We start from the raw sequence: 13,239 nt of genomic DNA, 5'->3' as shown, positions 1-13,239 counted from the left end.
TTGTCTTGAAAAATCAGCTGATTCCATCATCATGGGCATAGTTATAATGAGACCCATAAAGTGTAGATGACTGATTTAATACCAGCATCTATAGTCTTTTGTTTGAATAAGGGCAACAGACAGGGAGCATATGGAAACTGATCAGATCTGGCCCCTAAACAACTGCCTAACAATATGCAGAATCCAGTGACTTCTTGTTCAATAATAGTTTCATCCACATTAGTTGTGTTCAACGCACTCGCTTCTTTTAACTGTCACTTTAAGCAAGTGAACACTCCAACAGCTGGATGCCACTCACTGGGCTTGAAGCAGAGGAGGCAAGAGTGACTCAGATCAGAAGAGCGCCTTGTAAATCAGCCACACGCAGCACTGAGACATCCATCAGGGCGGTGTGCCCTTTCCCCACTGCCGCAGTCATGAAGTCATGGGCCTGCCAAGGGGCTAACATATTATTAAAATAAATCACTGGCCTGGAGTCTTGTGTTTAAATACCAATTAACTCCTAAGTAAATGGGAAGGCGCTGACTTGTCTCACACCCAGAATGCTGTTTGGAGAAGCTGTTGAAATTGCCACTCTTTATTGAAGCCTCTGCTTTCACGGATACCAAAATACCCAGAGTACAGGGGGTTAGAAGGCCAGGCTGGGATTCTGTTCACAAATCCCCCACCTTCCAATTTTCTTCCACAAGACAAAGTTGCCAATGGCTTTAGGCAGCTTCAGTAGAAGCCTGAACCTTCAAGAGCATTCAATCATTGATTGTTAAGTGAGACAATGAAATAAACAAATCACAGCCACCAGCTCTTGGTCGCTTTCTTTGTCCCTGCACAATAGCAGCTGTGACACTGGGAGAGCCCACTGGTATAAAAACTCAGTTGAGATTCTTCCTTTCTTACATTTAGATCCTTTCCAGGCAGAATCTCACAGAGGGATGCAAACTCACTGTCTGGAGGGCCAAGACCCACAAACCATTCTAGAATCCTAATTGCATGCTGGGGCCTGTGCAGTCTGCTTTTCCTCGCTGGCATGCCATAGAAACTCTAGTCTGTTTGAGGAGAGGTTTCCTTGCTCAGCAATACGCTCCAATGCCAAGTTCTAGCTTCATTTGTTCCATGGATACTGAAAAGTTTCACTTCTCAAAGATGAAGGTACCTCCACAAAGCCTGCCCAGGGTATTTAAAGACTCCTGCTCAGAACTCAAATTCCTTGTTTCATAACAGTGAGCTCTAGCAATTCGTCCTCCTTGGCTCAGACACATTCTCTCTAGTTTTAACAGGGTCATACTCAGAATGTAGTCTCTGTCCTCAAGATCGCTGACTCTGGCTTTGAGTAAAGAGTTTTCCTCTGCCCACACATTGTTCTTTCTCATGATGACAGCTAGAGTTATAACTTGGATTTCAAAAGAGTCTTACACATTTATTTGCTTGTCTCATTCATAAAATTCCGAGATGCCCACAGATCAAGGGATTTACCACTAAATTTGGCTTGTATAGATTTGGGCTTGCATAGACTACCATGAAGGCAATTCAGACCTTGCCTGTAAAAACAAATGAAACAAAACATTACACTTGAGCTCTACACTGTCCCTTTTCCTAGTGACTTACAGACATGTTATTAAAACTCATGGTCTATTAAGTCATTATTTTTTTTATCCTGTTTGTCCAAAGCCATCAGGTAACAAACCATAATTTGAAGCCAGCTACATGGCCACAGGCCAGCTAGAATACATTCATTGGCCGTTGCATATTGTTCAGGCTTTCCTCCTACACAACAGAGATACCACCATGAGCAGTGATTCTAGAAGAGTCCCTCAAGGACATCTTCAAGATTCTGCTTCCTCTCCTGCATCCAGCTGAGAAAGTGTGCTCCTTCAGGAAATGGGATTTACTAACACATAAAGGGCACAACTGGCAAACAAAGGTTGTTCTTCACCATCCATTGCATGCTGCAAGCTCTGATCTTTGTGTTATGCAAAGTAGGGTCAACCTATGCTTGGCCATCATTCACAGGACTGACCACAGACACCAAGTCAGCCCCACTAGCCCAGCTCAAGTGTCTGAAGCTTCCTCAGAGGGAGAGACCAGAAAAAAACACGCCGGGATGGGTCTCCCTTGTCTGACTGTCTTCAAATTAGGGTTCAAGAACGTATGTATCTACTCTCTGTTCAGTCCTGGGAGCAGAAAAGAGAGTCCTTCCCCATTGCAAGTTCCAGACGGCTACCAGACAACCCCTGTGACATGGCTTCCTTCCTCACTAAAAGGGAATTAGCCTGAACTCCCTTTGGACAGACTTCTGCCACGCTACAGATAACCGTCTTGTTGCTCACCACTTTGCAGTGCTAAATGCTTCTTGCTCATTATGGGACTTGTTTTGGCTTTAGCCTTAATGAGAAGTGATTGATGCATTCATCAGTTATTACAGAAGTGATGTTGCCGAGATTTAAATGGAGATTCTGAAAGAACGTCGAGTCACTGAGCAGGTGCTGTGTGTATATCTGCACACATGTGTCTGTGCACGCGTATATTTGTGTCTCCCTTTTTCTTTTCCTCCCCATCTGTCTTTCTTGTTCATATAGGATTGTACACAATGGCAGCCCTCATATTATTTACTTACTGCAGAGGTAAGGAGTTCCAAAATTGCCTCAGGGAGAAAAAAGAAAGTTTTGTTTTTAATATGGAAAATAACTTAGAAGATGGGGTCTAGAAAAGAAAGTATAAAAACCCTAATTTGAATTTTTTTTGAGAGAAAAAAAGAATCTGACTTGTTTTGAACTGGAAACTATTTTCTACAGTAGAGCCTCACACGGCCACCTCCGGCTGGGGCTTCCTGCCTCAGTATCCTAAAAAATGTCTGCGAACCAATAATGTTTTCTCAGGGGATTTCATTACTGAAAGCGCTCATTAGGAAAGACATTAAAATACGAATTACCTCATAAACTATTTAGTTGTGTACCCAGTGGGAGTGTGCTTATTAGGGCCTGAGCTTTTCACAAATAGAGTTAATCAATTAAGATTCATTAGAAACTGAAGGGGTCTCAAACAGAATGGATAAGTCAGGGACCATCTGCAAAAGGACTTGATAGGAAAGAACTATCTCCTCTAACAACTGCTAAAGTTAATTATCAGCTTTTGGGTAGAGAAAGTAATTCAATATTTCATCTTAGGTCAGAATCTCCTCAGGTTCAATAGATCCTAGATCTGTGCTTCTCACAATTTAGCATACCTACAAACCACCTGAGGGTCTTATTAAAATGCAGGTCTGAGGTGGGGCCAGAGATTCTGCATTTCTAACAAGCTCCCAAGTAGTGCTGTGGGGTTCGGGGACCCCATTTTGAGTAGCAAGGTCTTGGGTTATTTAATTCAGCTGCAAATAACCTTCATGGTGTTAAAATGGGCCACTATGGACTGATGCTACATGGAACATAATTTTTCTTGTTGCTCTAGGTGGAGGGAGGGAATGAGAAAGTTACAGGCAGACTGCCCTTATAATCAAAATTTCTCTCCCCTTATGTCTCTAGAGAATTTATTTTTGCTAATATTAATAGTGAACCTTTCATGGAACACTAAAAAGGAGGGCCCATTTCATAATTAGCTTTGTATCTCCTTAGAGACCAACTTCTAAAGGAAATGCTGCTGCACATTTTTAATAGTCAGATGGAAAGGTAGAGATGACTTTTATTTTCCCCTCAGAATGAGGAGACATTTAGTCAGGTTCCGCAAATTCATATCAAGGCGAGGAGCTGAGGCTGGTGAGTAGAGGAGTGTGGAGCTGGACTTTCTACAGGAGGGTTCCGGCAGGCCCTCAGAGAAGGCACATGTTCTTAGGCAAAAGTGAGGGATGCCAGTGGGTCTAGTGAAGCATTAAGATGTTAATCCAGTGGCTGGTGCCATGGCTCAAGCCTGTAATCCCAGTACTTTGGGTGGCCAAAGCAAGAGGATTGCCTAAACCCAGAGGTTTGAGGTCAGCCTGGGCAACGTGGCAAGACACCGTCTCTACAATAAAAATTTAAAAAATTAGCCAGGTGTAGTAGTGCGCGCCTGTGGTTCCAGCTATTTGGAAGGCTGAGGCAGAAGAATCGCCTGAGCCCAGCAGGTGGAGGCTGTGGTGGCCCTGAGTGTGCCACTGTACTCCAGCCTGAATGACAGAGTGACACTCCATCAAAAAAAAAAGATGTTAATCCAGAAAGCCTTGGTACTTTGCTGTTCTGGCTGGTCTCTTAGAAAATAGCAACATTCACCAACTCACTAATCATGCTGCTTCTTAAAGAAAAACATCAGCATTCCTTCAGTGGTCAGATCAATCACCACAGTTTGAGAAGGAAATCACTCTTCTGTCCAGGCAGCTCCAGCCCACCGCTGGAGCAGAGCAGGCTTTGGAGGTGTGGGTCAGCTGCCCTGGGTCACAGGGCTCAGCTCTGCCATAGCACAAGCGAGTTTCTAAAGTTCACGGCACAGGCCACAGCCATTGGCAGAGATGAAGTGTATCCGGGTCTGCTCGGTTTTCAGCATACAGCAGTACACTTCTAACAGGATCACAGCACTGACACAAGAGCAGAGACCTCAGCATATTCTGGGCCTGGCTACTGACTCACAGAGAGAGGCATGGAACCCCTTCTCAAATTCCGTACTGTTCTCTAGGTCATCATCTGGCATCAAGGCAGAGAATAGGCCAAATGAGAGCAAGCATCTCAGTGGGTTCCATATGTAGAGATACAGCAGGAGGACCTCAAATTCTATTCCTTGTTCAGTGACTGTCACTAATAACAAGTTGATGACTCAAGACCCATATTTCCTCTCCCAACTCCTGTTAACAATCACACTTTGTCTACTTCTGCGAACACTTGGATACTAGGTGTTTGCCAAAATGTGGTTGAAAGGGTAACGTGACTAAATAACATATGAACACATTTTACCTTCCTCTGCTGAGGTGCCCCTGGGACTAGGGTGGAGCAAGAGAGGTGCCCAGAGCACAAGATTTAAAGAGATATTCACTCTCAGAGTAAAGCAAATCCATCAAGGGCAAGATTAGCATCCATACCACCCAGAGAGGGAATGCTTTCTTAACTTTGTACCCAGGGCACCTTTCTTGAGCTTCAGAAATGAACCAGTCTCCAGGCTACTATATTTATTAAGGGAGAACTCTTCCTTGGAAAGGCCTAACCTGAATAGGCTTAACAGATTCTAACAGAAGTTGCACTGGAATTCAAGATTTAATTTTGCAAAGGCAAATCATCGGGTCCTGGTCAGGTTTTTGTTTAAGATTTTAAGATTTAAGTAATCTTCAGATTACTTTAGGATTGTTATGGGCTAAATTGAGTTTCTCTCATTCTTCTACCTCAAATTCATATGTTGAAGTCTTAACCTCCCAATACCTCAGAATGTGACTGTATTTGGAGGTGAGGCATTTAAAGAGATAATTCAGGCAAAAATGAGGTCATATGGGTGGGTCTTAATCCAATATGACTGGTATCCTCATAAGAAAAGGAGATTAGAACACAGACACAGCCCAGAGGGAAGACCATGTAAAGACATAGGGAGAAGGTGGCTATCTACGAGCCAAGGAGAGAAACCTGAAATAAATCTCTCCCCACCAACCCCACCACAGTCCTCCAAAGGAACTAACTCCACTGACACCTTGATCTTGAACTTCCAATCTCCAGAATTGTTAGACAATGACTTTCTGTTGGTTAAGCCGCCTGATCTGTGATGCTTTGCTATGGTAGCTCTAACAAACCCACAGAGAAACAAAGAATTTCCAAAGTTTTCTAATGTCTACTTCCCTGGGGGTTTAGTTCCCCTCTTTTTTTTTTTTTTTTTTCAAAAGTCTCCTTGAATCTCTATGTCTACACTGTTATCTAAGTCTCAATTCTTATTTAGTGAAACAAAAAAAGAAACAGCAATAGTCTGTGGTGCTAGTTGAAAACTTCCCAAGAATATCATGACAGGTGAATGACGGGGTAATAACTTATATTTTAAGAAATCATAGATATAACTTCCAGGTGGACAAAAATGTCCGATAATTTTGGTGTCATAAATGAGGAGGAAGAGATGAAGGGCTTGCTCTTTTTCGAATATGAAATAAGCATAGAGAATTGCTTCAATCAGTTCAGCCCTTGCAGGGAGTAGTGTTCATCTTCCTGGAGGTCATCTCCATCACTCTTATCTCTGGTTTCCTTGTTAAAAAGAATCAGTTGCTCAGATATCAAAAAGTCACAACATATGACCCGAATGTAAGAACAGCACACTGCCGCTATTTTTAAGGGCTATGAGGATGTTAATATCTTAGGCTGGTGGAAGAGGCATGTTCTTGCTAACCATGAATTCCAGAATCATTGATTTTAAATGTCATATCATCACCATTCTTCTGGTTTCTAAATTTAGTAACTGTGAGGAATAGCCATAACAGAGTTCACAGTAATACAAGTTCAAAATGAACTTAATCCCAGAAGTATTGAGCTATCTTAAAAGAAAGTAATTCATCCTGACTGATAAATGTTCACTCTACAAAAGGCTGGACCAGAGATAGTTCCAGGAATAGAATCCCCTCAGAGAGGAACGTGTTTCTTCTTCTTCTCCCTGAAGTCCAGGTGGTTGCCTCCACTGCAAATAGAAAGGTCCACAGGAATGCTGGGATGGGGGTGGGAAGACACGGATTCCTGTCCCAAACTACTCCATTCTTCTTTCAACACTTGTAGGGAAACTCTGTCAGATACAGTATGGAATAAAAGGCTTTTGTGGGCAGCCCTGGGAAAGTATCCATCTCTGACATTTCTCATGAGGAAAACTATGTTTTGAGTTCTGAATGACTGACTTTTAAACACACTTTGGGAACACCACCCATGAGTGAGAATTGAGGCCTGTCTTTAATAGAATTGTTTGTGGAAGATTCACCTTGGTGTTCTAGTGAAAACACTGTAAAACTTTTGAACTGTGCTCGACTCCACATTTTGGGTAACACAAATAGAAATCAGTTTAACAAGTGAGTTGAAAATCCCTGTATGGCCACGTAATATGTTCATAATGTATTCTTGATGCTGAGAAGCTAAAAACATAATATCCAGATAGAATAAGTCCTTTTGAATTTCTGTTGCCTGAATAAAATCAGAATTACACTAGGTGACAATAGGGGAAAAAATTAAATTCCCCCTTTCTTTCAAGTAATTCATGCCATCTTTTCAATTGTCTTTTTTATTTCCAAAGAGTTCTATGAGTTTCAGTGAAAGGATTTTCTACTGGAAAAGAATGAAAACGCAAGCCTCAGTTATCCCGTTTCAAAGGAGATTTTAAATAGTGATCTGGAACTCTGTGCTTTCCTTCATTTTACTCATCATTTTACACAATTTCTAAAGATCTGATCTCAACCTCACTAGTCTCAGCACATGTTACAAGATTTTTTTGTTAAGGAGTTTTTTCTCTGTCATTCTCTTCCTGGATGGCTGGAAGAATTCCTTCAAAAGGATTTCTGTGACGTGTTTTCCGAACAACAAAGAACATCATAACCCTAGAAATGGGAGACTTAGAAGTAGAAATACATGTGGAAGTGTGTTTCACGATACACAAGACCTCGACTGCACTTTGCAGACACTCCCAGCAGAGGAAAATTACCAAACAGAAAAAGAAAGTAGTCACTGAACAGATTCTGCCTTTAACTTCAGGGAATAAATGGCCACGGGTGAGTTTTATAAGGTCTGAACTACACAACTCAGAGAATAAAATTCATATATGTACATAGTTGTTTATAGACAATTTTGCTGGATTGGCCTAAGTTACCTGCCCTATAGTTCACCCAGGACTGCCTCCTAGTTTCCTCAGTCATTGGTGCATTAAAGCTGATTTTACCACATCTCCAGTTTCCAACATACATATCAGCCAGTGATTTGCATAATCCTCAACACTCCCACCCCCATCCTTTTCTCAGCCACCTAATGCAAACAAGATCTGGCTCAAGCTTCCCTAAACTAATCCATCTAACACCATTTAGAAGGGAGACTATTCCGTGTAAGTTGGCACGGCCGAATGAGATCTCCATTGTGTAAAGGGCAGCCTTAGAAAGACATTAATGAATATGCCAGTGTGGAGAGCCTTAGCTTCCCAGTTGTTTGCTGGACCCTAATAATGTAAGAACTTTGTGAAACTGGAACCTTTTTTAAACCAAGGTAAGGAATATAACTCCACCTCCCTGTCTGAATCCTTATAGCTCTTCCAGACCCAGATAATAAGAAACAACTTCAGGAAGACTGAAGCCTGTCCCTCCCTCTAAATTCTCCTCTCCACTCACTTCTCCACACTTGAACTAACCAGTCTGTCCTCTAAATTCGAAAATACTTTTGTTGTAATTGTTTAATGACCCCTATCTTGCCTATAAATATGTAAATTACTTAGAGGCTGGGACTGTGTCTTGCACATCTTTGTACAACCCAAAACCTAGGAATAGGCCGTAGCAGAAATAATACATGCTTTTGGATAAATAAATACATACATTTTACAAAATAACTGTTTAAGCTAATACTTTAATGCCATTTTTCCCTGGCATCTTCAGACTTCAGCTCACTCTGTTTATTCTCCCTGGAAAAACCCTCCCCTCCCGCCTTTAGATCTGCTTAGCCTACTGCTATGGAATAGAACTTTTCTCATCTGGTAGCTGCTGGCCACACATAGCTACGGAGCACTTGAAATGTGAACAATGGAACTCAGAACTGAACTTTAAATCTTACTATGTTTTCATGAATTTGACATCGACATATCCACATGTGGCTGGTGGTTTCTGTACTGGAGAGTGTGTAGGACCTTGACTCATCTGAGAAATCTTCCTGGAGAGTCACTCTAGAGACCTTACTGCCATCTCTGTGAAAGTGGATGAGGCCCTTGTCTCGTACTTGACTTTATCATAACTTTTATTACAACATACTTTGTCATCTATTTACTTTATTTCCCTATTGGACTGTAAATTCCCAGGACTGAAATATGTCTTATTCACAGCTGTATCTCTGAGAACCCAGTGTAACATTGACATTTTAAAGGTGCCTATAAAGATTTTTGGAGTAAATGAATGAGTGAATAAAGTGATTTTTGAGAGGACTGCTAGAGACATTTCTTCATCTACAACAAATCCATAGAGCAGATCTCTTAAAACAGTAAGCTGGGGACTAAGAGATAAATGGTGGTGATGTGACAAATAATCTTTGTCCAAGGCGCCTATGCAGCTCTTTAGCTTATCTTTCCTCACAAACTCAGACCCTGACTTCTACTTCACTGGAACATAGGAACAACCCACTTGCAGACATTAAGCCATAACTTTGTCCAGGCTTGCTCTTTAAGAAAATTCCCAGAAGATAAAGTTCACTGCAATGATGGAGTGAGATAAACATGCTTTTTGCTGTGATGCCATGTTCTCATGTACCCCATACTGTTCTACAGAACAGCTGGACTCATTCATTGGATTTGAAAATAATCAGGTTTTTACAGTCTATTATCATGAGTATGGTTGTTCCAGAAAGTATGTTGGCAAAGAGCCACTGAAGCATGGCCCAGGGACCCAACCACCTCCATCCAAGGGCCTGGAAAGGTCTAGCTCCTTTGCTAGTATTTCTTCTAAATACACTTGCAGAGCCTATGGGAAGTGCTCTCATGCAACCAAAAATGATTCTAAGTATTTTGGAGAAAAATACATGTTAAAAGTTGGCATGGCACCATTCATGTCATTTTAGCGTACCCGAATAGTTAAGGCTCAGGGCTAGACATAATTCCAAATATTTGTATAATTTAAAGTAATTTGCACAGACATAGTAAAAGTCTATTTTAGGCAATGGAATTTAATTTATATTTCTTGGTGAGCCTTTAGTCTTTTGTGTAATTTTAGTCCTAATATTTTAACTTTAAAATATTTAATGTTATAAAGTATTTCTGTATTTATGTGTTTGTGAACTAACAAGTCATAAAACTATAACATGTGTTTAAAATTTGAAAATACACTAAACTCTTTTTTCTAAAATAAGTGTTTAACTATTTGAAGAAAATTTCCAAAAGTCATCTATACTTTTTATATATTTCAATTAAATGGCAAATTCAAAGTAACAGCCGTATGACTCCCATGGGTGTCTATATCCAAGTCTCTCTAAAGGGCACAGGGACTAAGTCCATTAATCACAACTAGGAGTTACATTCTAGAACTTATTTTTACCATATCTTTGGTGAATGATCAGAATAAGTTGCTTAATCTGTCTTAGTCTCAGCGTTCTCTTCTCTGAGACTATGAGCCTTGTACAAGTATGTTTTAGACAACACGAATTAAATCATAAAAGAGAAGGATCTTTTGATGCAGAGGGAAAAGAGGAAAGACAAAGATATATATAAAGAGCAAGAGAAAGAAATGACTATGTGCTAAATGATTTCTCTCTGTTACCTCATTAAATCTTCAAAAATGATCCCCCTTTATAGATGGGGAAATGAGAAACAGAGGACAAAGCAACCAAGTCATATAGCTAGGATCTGAAGTCAGACTGGTTCTATGTCTTTGTTTTCAATCAATGCTTCCTCCTACTTCTCAAAGAGGAAAAAACAAAAACAAAAAGGAAAAAAAGACACTGCATTCTTAATTACCATCAAGAGCTATGGTTCCCCTAAAAGGCTAGCCTATAGTCTACGTGAAAGGTATGACAATATTCTGTAGATCTTAAAATATCAACTAGTGGTCATTGCTAACATTATCGTTAAGGACACAAACTTGGTATTTTCCAGTTTCAAACATTAAAAAATGACTCCCAAATTCTATGACTCGTAGTAACTTGAACTTCTGCTGGGTTGCAGATTTGAGCTGCATTTGCTACGCAGCTCTAGGGGTACCAGACAGTGAGTCTGGCACTCCATCCAGGGTCAGGATTATAGTACGGTTTTGCTTTCCAATTGTTGACTGATTACAGGGAAATGGTGTGCTACATGCATGTGTTTGGGGGTTCATAATAGTGCCAGTAAACCCCCAAGGAATGTCAGGGAACTAATCTTAAAGGGGGAAAAAAGAGGCTGAGTAATTAGTTGATACTGACAATAAATATTTGCTAATTGTCACTGCTTCCATGTCCACACTACTGGAACCCAGTCACTATGCTGTCTTGAGGCAACCAAAGCAAAGACCCAACATGGGAGGTCAGGTCCTTCTCCAGGCTTACTAAGAATGTGGGCTCTGAAAGCAGAGCTGGATTCAAATCCATTTGCTGGCTGATTGATCTTGGGAATTGACTTCTGCACATCAGTTCATCTGTCTATAAGAATGAGGATACTAGCCAGGCATAGTGGCTCACTCCTGTAATCTCAGAACTTTGGGAGGTGGAGGCAAGATGATTGCTTGAGCCCAGAGGTTTGAGACCAGCCTGGGCAACTTGGTAAGACCTTGTCTCTACAATAAATAAAAAAATTAGCTGGGCATGGTGGTGCACGCCTGCACTTCCAGTTACTTGGAAGGCTGAGGTGGAAGGATCACCTGAGCCCAACAGATTGAGGCTGCAGTGGCCATGAGAATGGCACTGCACTCCAGCCCAGGTGAGAGAGTGAGACTACTACGCAAAAAAAAAAAAAAAATGAGGATACTTCCTTAAAATGATGAAGTTGAGAAATTTTTAAAAAATGAGGATTCATAGGATAGTCGTGAGGATTAAATAAGATAATATATGTAAATACATAGTCTAAGTGCTTTATGTCTAGTTCTTCATTGGATACTTACCACATGGAAAGCACATGGTGACATGGCCCAATATCAGCATTCAATGCATGCTTGATGTTATTATATGATTAATCATTCATAGTGACTCATTTGACAAATATTTTGTAGCAACTCTGTGTCAGGTATTCAGATCCCTCCCCTCAGGGAGCCTAGGCACTATCAAGGAGGTTACAATTGGGTCAACAGAGGACTCACAACTTTAAAATAATACTTCATTCACATCATCCCATGGGACAGAGGGTTGATTTATCATAAATGAGATAAGGGCAGGGTCCACATAACCCTCCCTAGGAAAACTGTGAATGACACAAACACATATCTTTGGTTTATTTAACATACTTAGGTATATACTTAAATAAACAAAAGCATGGCTAAATAAACAAAGGAAATGTGGAAGGACCACATCAATATTCCTAGGAAAGTCAATATTTTTGTAATAAGTCAAATAGCTAAAAAAATCAGAAAGCTGAAGGAGATTAGAAAAAAAAAAAAACCCGGGCTCGGTGGCTCAGCCTGTAATCCCGCACCTTTGGGAGGCTGAGGTGAGTGGATTGCCTGAGCCTGCGGGTTCGAGGCCCGCCTGGGCAGTGAGACCTCATCTCTACAATAAATCAAAAAATTAGCTGGGCGTGGTAGCGCGCGCCTGTAATTCTGGCTACTCCAAAGGCTGAGGCGGAAGGATCGCCGGAGCCCAGCGGCCACTGCACTCCAGTCTGGGTGACTGAGAGAGACTCCAACTCAAAAAAAAAAAAAAAAAAAACCTCAAAATACTGTTTCCAAGCAAGAGTGGTATAAAACAAACAAAAAAATTCATTAAAAAAAAAAACTATTAAGCATATTGTAAATTATACATTTAGTCTTAGAGGACAAAAATATAATTACTAAAGCAAGGTAATAAAGCTGGTTAATTAATAAGAATTTGAAAAATGCAGTAGGGCCAGGCTCGGTGGCTCAGCCTGTAATCCCAGCACTTTGGGAGGCCGAGGCGAATGGATTTTCTGGGCCCGTGGGTTCAAGACCAGCCTGGGCAACTTGATGAGGCCTTGTCTCTACAATAAATCAAAAATTAGCCGGGTGTGATAGCACGTGCCTGTAGTTCCAGCTACTTGAAAGACTGAGGTGGAAGAATCGCCAGAGCCCAGTGGGTCAACACTTTGGTAGCGGTGAGCATGCCACTGCACTCTAGTCTGGGTGATGGAGTGAGACTCTAACTCCAAAAAAAAAGAAAAAGAAAAATGTAGCAAAGGAAGGATAATCTGCTCTTATCATTAGTTTGATGAGTTCCAGTACTAGCCTCAACTAAGAAAAATTGCCTTAAAGTACAGAGACTGTTATCAAAGAAAAAAATAAGGTGATCAGCAGATATTTTAAAAGGCATTCAGCTGGGCTCGGTGGCTCAGCCTGTAATCCCAGCCCTTTGGGAGGCCGAGGTAAGTGGATTGCCTGAGCTCGTGGGTTCAAGACCCGCCTGGGCAACTTGGTGAGACCTCATCTCTACAATAAATCAAAAATTAGCCGGGCGTGGT

The 13,239-nt window shown here is 41.1% G+C and overlaps 1 protein-coding gene across 2 annotated transcripts in view; it reads right to left on the bottom strand.

Annotated features, from left to right (window-relative positions):
* CREB5 (cAMP responsive element binding protein 5) overlaps positions 1-13,239 on the bottom strand; it is a 427,090-nt gene that overhangs the window by 72,060 nt on the left and 341,791 nt on the right. The window lies entirely within an intron of this gene.

Source organism: Carlito syrichta, unplaced genomic scaffold (genome assembly GCF_000164805.1).
Source record: "Carlito syrichta isolate Samal-C Ts95f unplaced genomic scaffold, Tarsius_syrichta-2.0.1 Scaffold314063, whole genome shotgun sequence".
NCBI lineage: Eukaryota > Metazoa > Chordata > Mammalia > Primates > Tarsiidae > Carlito > Carlito syrichta.
Note: the sequence above shows the minus strand (reverse complement) of the source record. Positions and strands in the feature narration are given on the sequence as shown.